At 42.7% G+C, this 14,864-nt stretch overlaps 1 pseudogene across 1 annotated transcript; it reads left to right on the top strand.

Annotated features, from left to right (window-relative positions):
* The first annotated feature begins 10,561 nt into the window (after positions 1–10,561).
* LOC311597641 (programmed cell death protein 5-like) lies at positions 10,562–11,172 on the top strand (annotated as a pseudogene). The gene has a single exon. The product of its transcript is annotated as a programmed cell death protein 5-like (transcript).
* The last annotated feature ends 3,692 nt before the right edge of the window (positions 11,173–14,864 follow it).

Raw genomic sequence — 14,864 nt, 5'->3', positions numbered from 1 at the left:
AGGTATCCTCCTCATCCCTTGCTGTCAGAACACATGCCTTTTTTTCCCCCAAGGAAGCTGTACCCTGATCACTCACAAAGAAGGAACTCACATGTACTCATACTTGTTTATATCATCAGAGAAGCCTATTCATATCACAGCTTCTAAATATACAGTTGCTTTGATATCTGTTTATTTAAGTCTCAGCCTTCCATTAAATTGTGAACCGATTTAGCTTCTCCTCTGCTCCTTGCACTGGGCCCTGTCACTCAACAGAATTAGCAGCCAAAAAGAACATGTTGAAGAATGAATCAATGGTATCTTCTAAACTGATCTCCTCCCTTCCCCCCACCCGCACTTTAACATTTTATTCTCAGGTTGGGAAGGTCTTATTAAACTGTAATGTGATCTCATCATTCTGATCCTTGAGAATTTTAGGCTGGAGTGGGCATGGCGGCACACACTGCCATCACAGCACTTGGCAGGCAGAGTCAGGTCACTAATAAATCCAAAGCCAACCTGAACTCTAGAGTGAGTCCTTGTCATGATGCTGGCTCCTGTGAGGATTGCCTTGGGAGGACATTAGCTGCACAATGCATGTGGCTCTCCGCAGATGTCGTAAGTCATCATTTTTCTGTACTCAGCATCTTCCTTTGTCTTCCTGCCAAGGGAGTCAAGTTTAATTTTGTTATTCAGGCATCAGATTGGATCGAAAATGCCCAAATACTGAGCTGCAAACTGTTCGCATCTACTGTCATTCTGCTCACTGGGCTCAGTGTTTCCTTGATTATTAGAACATTCTTGTTTATTATAGAATCTCATTTTAAATTTATGTTTTCCAATGTGGTATTTCTTAGGTGACAAATATCAAGCAGTAAATATATAACCTGGCAGTATCTGACACAGTGTGGCGTGATTTGCTTTCTTGGAGTACTGTCTGCTTATTTGCTCTGGGGTTGAAATTCCATGTATCCTGGGACTGGGCTTAATTGAACATTAGATTGGCAGTGTCTAGTAGGTGGCCGGAAACATTATTCTCTCTAGTTACTGAATGAAATGATGACACAGATCTCATGACATAACTGAAACATGGGGCAACACTTCAACTGGCTCAAGGTTCTAAGGAGAGGAAAGTAGCCACATTGCTTTAGTGGGGGTAGGTGGGCATAAGGCCACTGTCACCTTAAATACCTATGACAGCTGCATTCTGTTAGGCACACGGGGAAGTCTCATACCTGGTGCTGCTTACAGGGAATTGACAATCTAATTGGAGGACTGACCAAGGAAAAGAAAACCAGGACAAGGCAGGGAACATTAAGCTCCAAAACTGAGCTTTCTACACAAACCAGGGGTGCTTCCTATGGCTGGACCAAAGGTTTCAGAAGAAAGTGAGAGAAGGGGTAAATAGCACTGAGACAGAGGAGAGGATTTTGTGGAGCAGTGGGATGCATTCTGGACTTCTAAGGATAGGTGAGATTTTAACAGAAGAAAAGGAAGAGCATCCCAGAGATATGGAAACACTTCTGGCCCATTGGAGAAGGCTATGGAGCTTGGTCAGAGTAAGCCTTGCAGTAAGAGGTGGGCAAAGGAAAGAGCTGAGGTGGAGCCAAGACCGCAGGTCAGACATCACCAAGGCAGCTGGGATGCTGGTCGATCTTTCCTTGACTTGCTTATCATATGAATCATGTGTACATGTACAGGTATGTACGTATGTGTGTGTGTGTGTGTGTGTGTGTGTGTGTGTGTGTGTGTGTGTGTGTGGTGTATGGAGAGAGAGAGAGAGAGAGAGAGAGAGAGAGAGAGAGAGAGAGAGAGAGAGAGAGAGATCCACCCCCACAAATAACACCCAAGAAATATTGTAAAGTCTCAACCTCTTGGACACTGCTGTAGTCTCACTGAATCTGAATCTCCAGGACTCTCATTCTAAAAGTCAACCAAAGACTAATAGTTCTTAATAGTTCTTAGCTACAGATGGGACCGCATGACCACCCACCCCCTCTATGCTAGGAATTTGTGTGGTTTGAGCTTGTTCAGGTCTTGTGCATGCTGTTACAACTTTTGTGTCTTCACTTGTGTAACTTCCCCATTGTTTCTGAGAATCAGTGCTTTCTAATTCTCATCTGTGACCTCTGGCCCTTAGAGTTTTCACCCGCCTCTTCCACAGTGATTCCTGAGCCTTGGGAAGAAGAGAACTGATGTAGGCATCCCATTTAAGATTGAGCACGCCACAGTTTCTTATTCTCTGCACCTTGATCAGCTATGGGTCTCCAAGTCAACCATCATCTACCTCAAGAAGCTTCTGTGATGAAGTGTGAGAGATCCATTGATCTGTGGATATAACGGGAAGCCGTTAAGAGTTGGCTTAATACTATGCTCTCTTAGCAGAGAAAGAGAAGTCGGTTCTCACTAGGGTCTACTGCTAGGAGATGGATGGTTTCTTTTCTTTATGGATGTAGCCACTTAGGTCCAACATGCTCCAGTGGATGGCTGTACATCCAAGAGTATATAGCTAGCACTAACTGAACTGGATTTTTTAAAATGAGGACACAAAGTTGAGTGGCTATGGGGGTAGATCTGGAAGGAATTGGTGAAGGAGTATGAATAAGATCAAAATAAAATGAATGGAATTCTGAACAAATCATTAATAAAAAAGAGATATAGATTGTAAATAGAAAGGACAGAATCATTCAATAATATGAAATATATAACAGGATTTTTAAAAATCCAGACAACCGATTGGTTAAGATACATAATGCAAGGAAGTTTAAGGTGTACATGGACGTGTGACCAACAGCTGTGAACAGGTTTGAGCACAGACATAAGTTTAGGGGAACTAATTTTGAAGTGACTGGAAGTTCATGGTGTGGGAGAGAAGGCTAGAGACTAGTTGGGGTGGCTGTAGGGGCACAAATGATGGTAGAAATACGTTGTCAACATAAAGCCTTCAGTGGAATAAAGCCAGTGCAGCGGTGTGAACAAGATATCACAGATCTGCCAACATGGCAGAGGAGGAAAGGAGGTCATTTAGCAACTGAAGGTCACTTGGGCATAGCAGGGATGGTGACATAAAGTACAGAAAATATAAATTCCAGACAGGAAGTAAGTATTTATCAAGGTGATATTGGTTGGAGAAGTGCTTCTAGTAGTGGTGGGTGTTCCTTTGGAAGAATTTACTAGGATGCAATCCCTTTCTGTAAATAGGGGGCAGGTAGTACATTTGCCCCAGGGTTGCTGGTAAACTCAGTAAAATGAGAACAGAAAAAGAAGCACAACGCACTCAGACCTCACTTGACGTTCTGCCTGCCTGGGGAGGGAAGGCACTGAACTGCTGATCCGCCCCGAGCTTGCTGCACCCGCAGTGCAGAGCCCTCTGTATGTTCATAGAGTGGATTGGCTCAGCTCCTCTGGTGAGGATTACATCCCTCTGCCAGTTCGGCATGGTTGTCTCCTCTCTTACACTCATCAGCTAATTCTCTACACGACTTCTGTCTTGGCATTGTTTTGTTCAAAATACATCTTGTCCCATCCTTGGCGAAATAAAGCAGAGTTGACAAGAAGTTCTGATAATTACTCCCCAAATAATAAATCACTCTGCAGCTGAACCGTGCGAACTCCAGATGGGGCATGAGAGCGTTTCACTAGAAGCACTAAAAAAAAAAATGGCACCCAGTAGTGATTACAGCTCACACAGGCTCACAGACAAGGCTTTCCTGACTGCCAGAGTGGCAGGAGGCATCCAGAGCAGACATCATGAGACTGTTGGGGAGATAAAGGGGATCTCTGCCTCACCCTTAGGGAAGGAAGAAGGAATGAGGGCAGAAGGAAATTTTTTCAGCCTTTTTTCCTCTCCCTGACTCATCTCCTCCCAATCCATCTTTCCATCCATCCATCCATCTATCCATCCATCCATCCATCCATCCACATCCATCCACCCATCCATCTATCCATCCTTCCATCCACCGATCCATCCATCCATGCATGCATTCCATTATCAGATACAGGCTGATGCTAAGCTCACGCACAGCTATGTGAGTAAACAGTATGTACAGCCCTGATGTGTGTGCTATACTCATCCTGACCACTATTATCATGCTATACAGGATGCTGTTTCTTACAAATGCTGCCTTATTAATCAATTTAATGAAATTAAATTCTCTATTAGTCTATAAGCACAATGAAAGGAGTATAACTATATAAATGAATGGCCTAGGGTTCATCCTTAAGGAGTTTACCAACAGGCAGGGTGATGATACTGCTTAAGAATGAAAGGGTCTGTTTCTACACTAACGAAGGACAATACAAGCAGTAAACATCGAACCCCTACTCTCATATACCCAATGGACAGGACACTCTCCACAGTTATGTGGAGAGCGAGCACTAACTCTGACATGAAGTCTGCTGCCCCATATTTGATGACCTCCCCTTGGTGGGGAGGCCTGGTGGCACTCAGCGAAAGGGTAAGCAGGCTACCAAGATGAGACTTGAGAGGCTGTGACCATATAGTAGGGAAGAGGTCCTCCTCAGTCATAGATATAGGGGAAGAGAATATGGTGAAAGAGGGAGGGAGGGAGAGAGGAATAGGAGGATACAAGTGATGGGATAACAATTGAGTTGTAATCTGTATAAATTAATTAAATAAAAATAAAAATAAATTTTAAAAGAATGAAAGGGTCCTAACAAACTTTTATGTTTAGTATAAGTGGAAGTACCCCAGAGGGCAATGTTCAAAGTCTTTCAAGAACAGACAGTAAAGGTGTGGAAGGGGTTGGGAGAGACAGAACCCAAAAGGCTTGATTCACGTAGAAATGGCAGTTGTTTAGGATGACATAGTGGTTTAAATTTAAAAAAAAAAAGTCCCCAGTAGGCCCAGGTATTTGAACACTTGGTCCCCAGTTGGTGGTACATTTTAGGGAAGGGACTGATAGTGTGTGGCCTTGCTGGAGGAAGCAGGCCAGTATGAAGAGTATGAAGCATCACCCTACCTCCAGCCTGCTCTCTCTGCTCCCTGTTTGCATTTGAAGATGCGAGCTCTCAGATTCCTGTTTCTGCCACTGTACCTGTTGCTCTCTGATCTGCCTTTCTACGGTGATGAAATCTTATCCTTCTGGAAATGTAAAGCAAAGTAAATTTTTCCTTCCGTAAGTTGCCTAGGTCATGGTATTTTACCACAGGAACAGAAAAGTAGCTAATACATATGGGTAACCTGCGAAGAGCCCCAGTGTGCGCCCTCAGCTGTGCAGGGGGAGAAATTGGTCCGTGACGTTTTAAATGAGTTCTTGCAATTATCTTATTAAAATCTGTCCTCTTTTTCCTTCTCCCCTCCCTTCTTCTCTCCTTTCTTCTCTTCCTTTTTTTACTGCCTCCTCAGTCCCAGATAACAGCATGGGATCCCAAAGAGTGGGCCCACACACTCCCATAGAATAAGAAGGCAGACTGGACGCCGGGCTGCAGATCACCCAGGGTGTGGCTCCATAATTCTTTCCACCAGGTCACACTGTTTTGTAAATAAGATACATGTGCTCTAAAGTTTCAAAAATAAGAGCAACAGTGAACGGCCTCAGGAATCTGGGCTTGGCACTGTAGTGGCCATGTGTGTTAATTCCCTCTAGCCTCCCACTTAGTCAGCCTTTAGACATCGTTCCTCCCCTCTGAGATGAGCAGACAGAGGTGCTGTGCTAGCCCGACTTACTGCTGCTGTGACAAATATCCACAAAAAACAACTTATAGGGATACAATTTTATTTTTGTTCACAGTTCCAGAGGTTTCTATGATTCATTTATTCTAGAGACATGAGCTAAGGCGAGACTAAACACCATGGAATGAAGCCGTGGTGAAGCCGAGCAGCTCGCCCCATGGTGAGCAGTAAGCACAGAGAGACACGTGGGGAAGAAGGGAACCAGATGCATCCCTAAAGGGCATGAACCAGTGGCCTTTCTTCAACCAGTCCCCACTCTGAAGTATTTCCATCAATTTACAACAACGCAATCAAGTCATGACCCATCCACAGGTCACGATCCAATCACCCCTCAGATCCCACATCTGAACACTGTTTGCACACGGATGAAGCCTTTCGTGCCAGAGCCTTTTGCAGGCACACTTCATATCCAAACACGAGTAAGCATGCAGACACGGTAGACTCCACCACTGTCAGCAACTGGTGAACAGGACTTTAAAACTAGGCAAGTTGGTGTCAACTCCAAATCAACACAACCGTCCTGGTCTGGTCCAGCTAGTTCTGCCAAAACAGACTACTGCAGAGTCAGATGCTTGTAAAGAACAGAAGTGTATTGCCTCGGGGTTCTGGAGGCTGGATGTGCCAGCTTCTGGTGAGGACAAGAAGGAGAGAGGCAAAGGAAGGATGTGGGCTTGTGTTCCATGGGGAGGCCACTCCTCAAACGTTAAACCTGCCCCGAGGCAGCTGAACTAACCCAGCCACTTTGTCCTTAAGCCCCAGTCACCTCAAGAGCATCCTCATCTTCTGACTGTTACACTGGGACTTAGGTACCCGCACTAGAGGGAGGTGCCTACCCTACTTATTCCCGTTCTCCCTACGAACCCTGGGAATCACCTTGTATCACTGAGCTCTCACTGAGGCAAAACTTTTGAATGCCCACCTTCATGAAGGAGGCACCATGAACACTTATAAGGAGCCATTTGGGAGGGATTTGCAATGAGATGAGAAAAAAAGAGGTCGCTTCTGGGATCTAAGCTGTTAGGAATAAGGGATAATTTTTCAATTTGTTTTGAGTCTCTCTTAGAAGTTATAGGATATCTAGTCTAATTTAATTTTTAATGTTTATATGATAGGCATTCTGATATATCAACCCCCCCTCCGCATCTCTTCTCTGCATGGAATTATTTTCCTCCATCCCTTCTGCTTCCTCAAAGGAGCCTTGGCTTGGGCCGTGTGCTCGTTATCTTCAATTTATTAATAGCCACCTCTGTCCAACAGCAGGATGCTGTTCTTCTAATAGGAACACAAGGAGTAAGGAACGCAGTGTTCTTTTGAGTTGAAATAAATAAGAAGACTGTGTGGGAAGTGTGGTGCTGCAAACTAAGGAGGGGAGAGTGTGTCATGTCTGCTCCAGGGAATAAAAACACACTGTCCTGAGAAATGAATCAGACCACTGAGCAGGAATTCAGCCTCTGTCTGTCAGAGACGGACCTCAAAGACTTTTTTTTTTTTCAGTGACCCGTATTATGACTCAAGATGGTTTGGAAAACACCTGTTCTGCTCCACTTTTCTTTCAGATGACTCAGGGTGAGTGCTCGGATTCCCACGCGCTAGGAGTCTCTGGGCATTTCTAAGATCTGTGCTGAGGAGGAAGCTAAACTTCAGGGATGAATGATCTAGAGTGAGAAGCTAACACTGAAATGATGACGGAGAAGCATCAGCAATGGCTAGCTGGGAGCAGGGGGTGTCCGGAGTGGGGAAGGCTGTGGCATCAGCCAGATCACACCTAGCTGTGCCACCGTTGCATTACGTTGCCGAGGTAAGAGGACACAACCCTGTTTCATGATGACAACAGTTAGGATGAAGAAGGAGAATCCCCCAAGCTATGCTTTTTATTATTTTTGTTATTTTTTTTTTCTGTATTGTGTATGTAAGGGAGCGCAGGCTAACAGATATGGCAGTCGTAGGACAACTTTGGGTATCCACTCTCTCTGTCCACCATGAAGGACCTCGGGTTTCAAAACTTGGGGCATGTGCTTTATCTCTTGAGCTGCCTTGCTGGCCAAGTTACTCTTAAAGCAATTTCTCTCATCCCCCATTTCCTCTCCCAATGAGTCAGGTAAAAACTTTGTGAATTCTTCCTCCTACGCCACACCCCATGAATACCAAAGCTCCCTGAATTTCTCTTCTCTGGTACCCTAAGGCTACAGAAAGAAAGGGCTAGGGATAAAAGGACGGTTATAAATTCAGAGAAAGAGAGAGAAACACACATGCTGTCTCTGCATTGTTGCCATGCTTGTCACCCATGGGTCCCACCCACACTGCTCTTGCCACAGTGACTAACATCTCCAAGTGGCTTCTCAAAGTACCCCCAACATCTAAATGGCACAGGGCGCGTGGTTCCTGACAAGATGTGGGTGAGTTGGAGAAGGCAATCTCTGTTTGCTTCATCATAGTTCATGTTTTCCCCGGGTGGCTGGGGGTGTGGCTCGCAGCCCTGACTACAAAACCACAGCAGAACTGTGGAACATTGAGGTGAATAAAGAATGCTAAAAAAGAGACCAAGTAAAGCCCAGTATGCTTGATTAGGACAGACTCAGCTCCCAAAATGTGCACTTTGTATAAAAAAGTGAAATTCCCAGGGAAGATGTTACTGGGGGAAAAAAAAAAGGAGGGCTGAGAGAATCACAAAGTGGTCAATAGAAGCATCCAGTGGGGGACTAGCAAGTGACAGGCCATCCACTCAAGGAGTCTGCCAATGCCAGGGGGGTAATTGGGTTCTCAGAGACCAGCATAAGAAGAGTAAAGGACTCCAAAGCAGACATTTGCTTTGAGTTTTCACACAGGAATAGTCTGTCGCTACAAACAATTTCTCCATGTTGGGCATAATAAAGGGGAAAAAACACTCTTCTCCCAGCAATGCTGCTCCTGACATAGACCCACTGCAAACCCACACTAATCTTCAAGCAGAACTGACTGCCCCACCCATGTCTGGCCTGTCTTAGAAGGGCCCTGCCCAGCCATTCAGATTTCACAGCTTCCTAATTGATTTTTGGTTATGCGTGCATACTTGTCTGTATGTGTACCACAGGAAGGCAGGAGAGGCTGTCTGATACCCTGACTCAGTAAGAGCATCAGTTGCTTCTATTTCCTCAGTCTTTTCTTGAGAAGATAAAAGCAGAAGAAAGACAAACTCACTGATTGCTCAGGTCTCCCCCGCAACAGTGTCACATAATGCTACATTTAGTGACTGCGTTTGGTCCTCTCCGATTGGAACCCAGGCAGCCTCTTACATAGGTGATGCTGGTAAAGCAGAAACTGTGTGAACACCTGTCCTCCTGGTGCCCTAACATAGCAGGGATGGAGCATGTAGCAAGCCAGGCGCCGCAGTTTGCAAGGGCTCAGAGACATCTGCAGCCAAGATCCGCTTCTCTGTCTCCTTGACTGACCCCAGACACCTCACCCACACTGCAGGGACTATAAAACATCTCTGCCAAGGTTTACCCTACAGTCAAAGTCTCAGCCATTCTTCCACTTCCTTCCGCTCCAGATTCTGAACATTTTATAAATATGATTGATCACAGCGTTCACAGCCCTGCCATTTATGTTTTGTTTTTTAGGTAAGAAAAGTGAGTTTTAGATGCCTAATATGCCTGAGGTCCCAAGTTCAAGCACTAACGCTGAAAAAAAAAAAAACAGGATAAAGAACCCAAAATGTAAGTTTCAGAGAAACTCGGGGTGCCTTTTTCCTAAATATGCAGCCAAGTGAGTAGATAATTGGTTTATTTGGTGTTGCAAGTTTCGCAATAAACTAGCTTTTTCAAAAAATCTGAGATATGAGTACATTCATCATAATAAAAGTTTCCACGTTTTAAAAATAGGAACTATAAAGCATTTATGAGTTTTGGTTAAGATCAATGACTCAGTTATTCAATTCAGGGGGAAAAAATATATCCAAACCACAAGCCCACACAGCTGTGGGTCGAGCATCCAGAATAAGTAACCACACTGAAGAACTGTAAAAGTTTCCATTTCAAGAAGTGTGGGTTTCTTCGTTTGTTTGTTTTAAGGGTGTGATGGGTACCATACCCCAGAAGGTAGACCCTATGCTCATGCACACACTGACTCAGAGTATTTCAAAAAGAGCATGTGGGAGCAAGGAAAAAAAGCGGGGTGGGGGGGTATATAGAAGGAGTGGAAAGAGGAGAAGTAAGAGGTGGCTTTGATCAAAGTAAATGGTTTGCATGTATGAAATACTCAAACGTTAAATTTTTTTCAAAGATTAAATATTTTGAAATTTCCAAACAAGTGGCTTTAAAATGATAGCATTGAAATTGTTATAGGAACCTGCGACCTGCATTATCTGTACTAAGTTAAAGCAACGGAGACAAAGAGCAAATGGCATCACCTCTTAGAAATGATAAAATGTAGTGAACTCGTATTAGTCTCTTGTGGTGGCCATAACAAAATACTGTAGACTGGCTGCCTAAATCACAGAAATTTGTTTCTGACAATTCTAAAGGTTGGAAGGCAGAGCCAGGCTACTGGCGGGGTGTGTTTCTCTGAGGACTGTCTCCTTGGCTTACAGTCTCTCTCCCTGTGCCCTGTCTTACAAGCCACCAACACAGGTGTCGCTTCCTCTTCTTACAGGGACATTCATCACGTTTGGTTATTGTCCCATTTTTATGACCTCATTCAACTTTAACCATCTCTTGAATTGTTTCCTCTTGCAGTGACATTAGAGGTTACAGCTCTGACATGGATGTTGAGGAGGCCACAACTCATTCTGTAGTCGCTCCTTATCAACCAGAGCCCAGCTGAGGAGCCATGCATATTCAAACACGCCGCTTTATTACTATCAAATAAGGGATAGAATCTCTTAAGTCCCTCTGGAATCACAAACAACAATTTGGAATTAAGAAAGACCCTTTGCGAGCGGACTTCATAATCGAGTCTTGGACTGAGAAGATTCCCTCGGAGCATACTGGAGGGCGAGTGCGGCTGCGCGATGAGGCGTGGCCACACCATGGTGGACGAAGAGCTTCCAGGCGCTGAAGAGGCAGAGGCTGGCTGAGCTGCAGGCCAAGCACTAGGATCCTGGTGATACAGCCCAACAGGAAGCAAAGCAAAGGGAAGCAATAATGGAAAACAGTATTTTAGCATAAGTTCTGGATCAGTCAGCCCAGGCCAGGTTAAGTAACTTAGCACTTGTTAAGCCTGAGAAAACTAAAGCAGTAGAAAATTACCTCATACAGATGGCGCGGTATGGACGGCTGAGGGTTAGTAGAGATACTTGAGAAAGTCAGCCAGCAGACAGAGAAGAGGACAACAGTTAAATCCAACAGATGAAAAGTAGTGGATTCTGGTGAAGATGAAGATTACCAAACGGAAGTGCACAGACTTACGGAGCAGCATCTGGGACAGTTACAACCTTTTACATGTTTACTTTGTTTATTGTCTATATATGCTTTTGAAAAAAATAAACTTGTTAACTCAAACTAAAAAATAATAAAAATAAAAGTAAAGACACTTTTCAGAAAGAGGAAGAACTTACCCTCCTGATGTTGAGTGAACAAGTGACATAACTGTGTGTAATTTCTATTGGTGTACAAAATGCGCTTCATTGTGAAACCTTCATATGTGGACATTTTTTTGCTCGGAGTCAACTCACACTATCATCTCTGTTACCCAGCCATAGCCACCCTCCTTCAACAAGACAGTTCCCATTTGTGGTGGATATACTCACCTGTCAACCGATGGGATCTAAAATGACCTGGTACATGAGCCTCTGGCATGGGGGACTGTGTTGGCTCGATTAATTTGGGGGAATCTCCCACCATGTGATGTGCCCATTTCCCTGGGAGGGGACTCTGGGCTGTATAAAATGAGAAAAGTGAGTTGCACATAAGTACTCATCACTCTCTGCTTCCTTACTGTTGGCACAGTGTGACTGGTCACCTCAGTCAAGCTCCTGCAATAGTGATGTCCCCTCCTTGATAGAAGGTCTTCCTTCCATGACAGACTGACTTCCCTCCATGACAGACTGACCTCCTCCTTGACAGACTGACTCCATGACAAACTGACTCCCTCCTTGACAGATTGACTTCCTCCATGACAGACTGACTCCCTCCATGACAGACTGACTCCATGACAGACTGACTCCCTCCATGATAAACTATAAGCTCAAACTTAATCCAAAATAAGCCCTTTATTACTTAATTTGCTTTTGCCAGAATTTTTCATCACAGCAGCAGAAAGAGTAAATTAATGTGCTCTGCTTTCATGCCATACAGATTTTTTCCATTTTTATTCCACATAGAAGCAGAATATTCATAATTTCTAGACATGAGAGGGAAGTTACACACATCGTAGCTCGACAGTATGACCACCTATATAAGACCTGAACAATGACAACACCAATAGGTAGGATGATATGGAAAGAACGCATCTCACAGGGCTCAGCTCCTACACAAAGAACTCTAGGCAATTGATGACTGCTGATAGAAAACTTTGTCTATCCCAGGGATGTGCCCCCTAACTAGTTATCCAACACAAAGTGTTTACCCCTGAAACCATATGCAGATAGACAAAAAAGATTCAGCAGTTTTTATTTATTTATTTAATCATTCATATATGTGTATATATTATATCACATTTATATATGATTTAACAATAATCAAAAGGAAGACATAATAAATTTGAATAGTGAGGGGAAACATGGGAGATGTTGATGGTTAAGGATATGAAAGAAGTTGGAGGGGGAAAAGGAAGACAAAAATGATATATTATATTTTAGTTAACAATTTAGAAGACCTTAAAAAGAAACATTTGCTTTCTGAGTCTTTTTTATTTTGCTTAATACAATGATCTCTAGTCCCATCCATTTTCCTACATGTGACATAATTTCATTGCCATTTATGATGGTGGTGGTGGTGGTGGTGGTTGTCCTGGTCTCTGTGTGTGTGTGTGTGTGTGTGTGTGTGTGTGTGTGTGTGTGTGTGTGTGTGTGATGTCTTCTTCATCCATTCCTCTGATGACAATACATAAGCAGATTCATATATTGGCTTCTGCGAATCATTCCACATGGGTATGCAGACAGCTCCACTCTGAAGGCTTTTGATTCACAGGGTCATTATATTTTCATTTATGTTGAAGAGCCTCCACACTTACTTCCACAGTGACTAAAATAATTCATATTCCCATCAGCATTATGTGAGATTACTCTTTCGCCACACCACAGCCAACATTTGCTGCTGCTCATTTTCCTGATGGTAGCCATTCTAGATAAGATGCAATATCAATGTAGTATTGATTTGAACTTCCATGATGACTAAGGATACTGAATATTTCTCATATATTTATTGTACATGTATTGGTTCGATATTGGGCATGGGGTTGATAATTAATTTTCAGAGTTGTTTATATATTCTGGATATGAATTCCCTGTCTGGTATATAGTTAGCAAGGATTATCTTTCACTATATAATCTGTCTCTTTGTTAATTGTTCCCTTTGTCATGTAGATGCTTCATAATTTTTAGTAATCTCTGCGTATTCTTACCAGTGGAACATTTTTTTCAGAAACACCTTGACTTCACTTGTAACTTGAAATGTTTTTCTTTAGTAGTTTCAAAGTCACAATCTTTGATCCATTTTGAATTCATTTTTTCTTAGGGTGAGCTATAAGATCAAATTCTACTCTTTTACAGATGAATATCCAATTTTCCTAGCACAATTTGTTGGAGAAACTACATTTTCTTCCTGTATATTTTGGGCACTTTATTTTAAATTAGTGGCGGCAACTGTGTGGGCTGATTTCGTGGTCCTTTGTTTATTCTATCAGGCTGTGTGTCTGGTTTTCTGCCAATACCACAACTCTGTGCTATAATCTGAAGTGAGCTGTTATGCTGCCTGCTCTCTATACCCAGGATTGCCTTAGTTACTTCAGAGCATTTGTGTTTTCTTGTGATTTTAGGGTTGTTTTTCTAGTTTTGTAGAAAATGTTGGGATTTTGGTGGTGATAACGTTGGATCAGTAGACCACCTCTGATAACATGAGCATTTCACACCTGATGATGTGTTGATAATGATCTGTCTGTGTGGAAGGCCTTTCTGTCTCCTACTGTCTTCAATTTCTTTCTTCAGTGTTTTGATGTTTCTGTTAGAGACATCCATCACCGTCTTGCTTAGGCTTAATCCCAGATTTTTGGAAGATATTTCAAATGGGATCATTTTCTAGAATTTGGTCTCAGTGCATCCATATAGATATAAAAAGTTGGGGCTTTTGTGTGTTGGTGTTTGTGCTTAGCTGAAACTGCACAACAGACCTACAAGTGTTCTGGGAGAGTCTGTCCTTTCGTTATGGAGTAACATTGTCTACAAACAGAGATACGTCAGCTTCTCCTTACCTATTAGTTCCTTGTATTTCTTTTGTTTGTATTATTCATCTGGCTAAGAATGTAGGCATTGTATTAACTAAGAAACGAGTGAGCAGCAAGCTTCTCTCATTCCCAATGTTAGATGAAACATGCTGAGTTCTACCATCCAGAATAACATTAGTTTTAGGTTTGTCATGGGTAGCCTTTTTTTACTCTCAGACATGTTCCCTCTGCTTCTAGCTTCTTTTTTGTTTTCTCTTGGTTTTGTTGGTTTATTTGTTTTTCTTTTTTCAAGACAGGGCTTCTCCGTATAACCTTGGCTGTGCTGGGCTTGCTTTGTAGACCAGGCTGGCCTTAAACTCACAGCGATCCCCCTGCCTCTGCCTCCATGAATGCTGGGATTAAAGGCGTGTGCTACCGCACCAGATTTACTTCTAGTTTCTTTTAGACTTTCAACAAAACTATGTATTTTAATATGACACTTTGAAATTTTGATCAGATTAGGCAAGGAGTGTATCCTGATAATAAAATACTTGTGCAAGATCCTGAGTGTGAATCTCAATATCCAAATAAATACACAAATAAATACATGACTCTAGTTCTATAATCATGGACCAGAATTTATTATTTTTGAATTGTTTTTATTTTTGGTTAATAATTACTTTAAACTTCCTTTTATTTCTATTCATTTAAACTGTTGATAGTTTTTAAGCATGATAATATGCTCTTAACACTTATAGCTCTCTAACCTGATGCTTTTCTGAGTATTTCTGGATAGGTCAGGAATTTTTTAATTTCCAACAATACTTAATGTGCAATATGGATTATCAGTGAA

This window comes from Acomys minous, assembly GCF_964271855.1.
Source record: "Acomys minous genome assembly, chromosome: 5".
Lineage (NCBI taxonomy): Eukaryota > Metazoa > Chordata > Mammalia > Rodentia > Muridae > Acomys > Acomys minous.
Note: the sequence above shows the minus strand (reverse complement) of the source record. Positions and strands in the feature narration are given on the sequence as shown.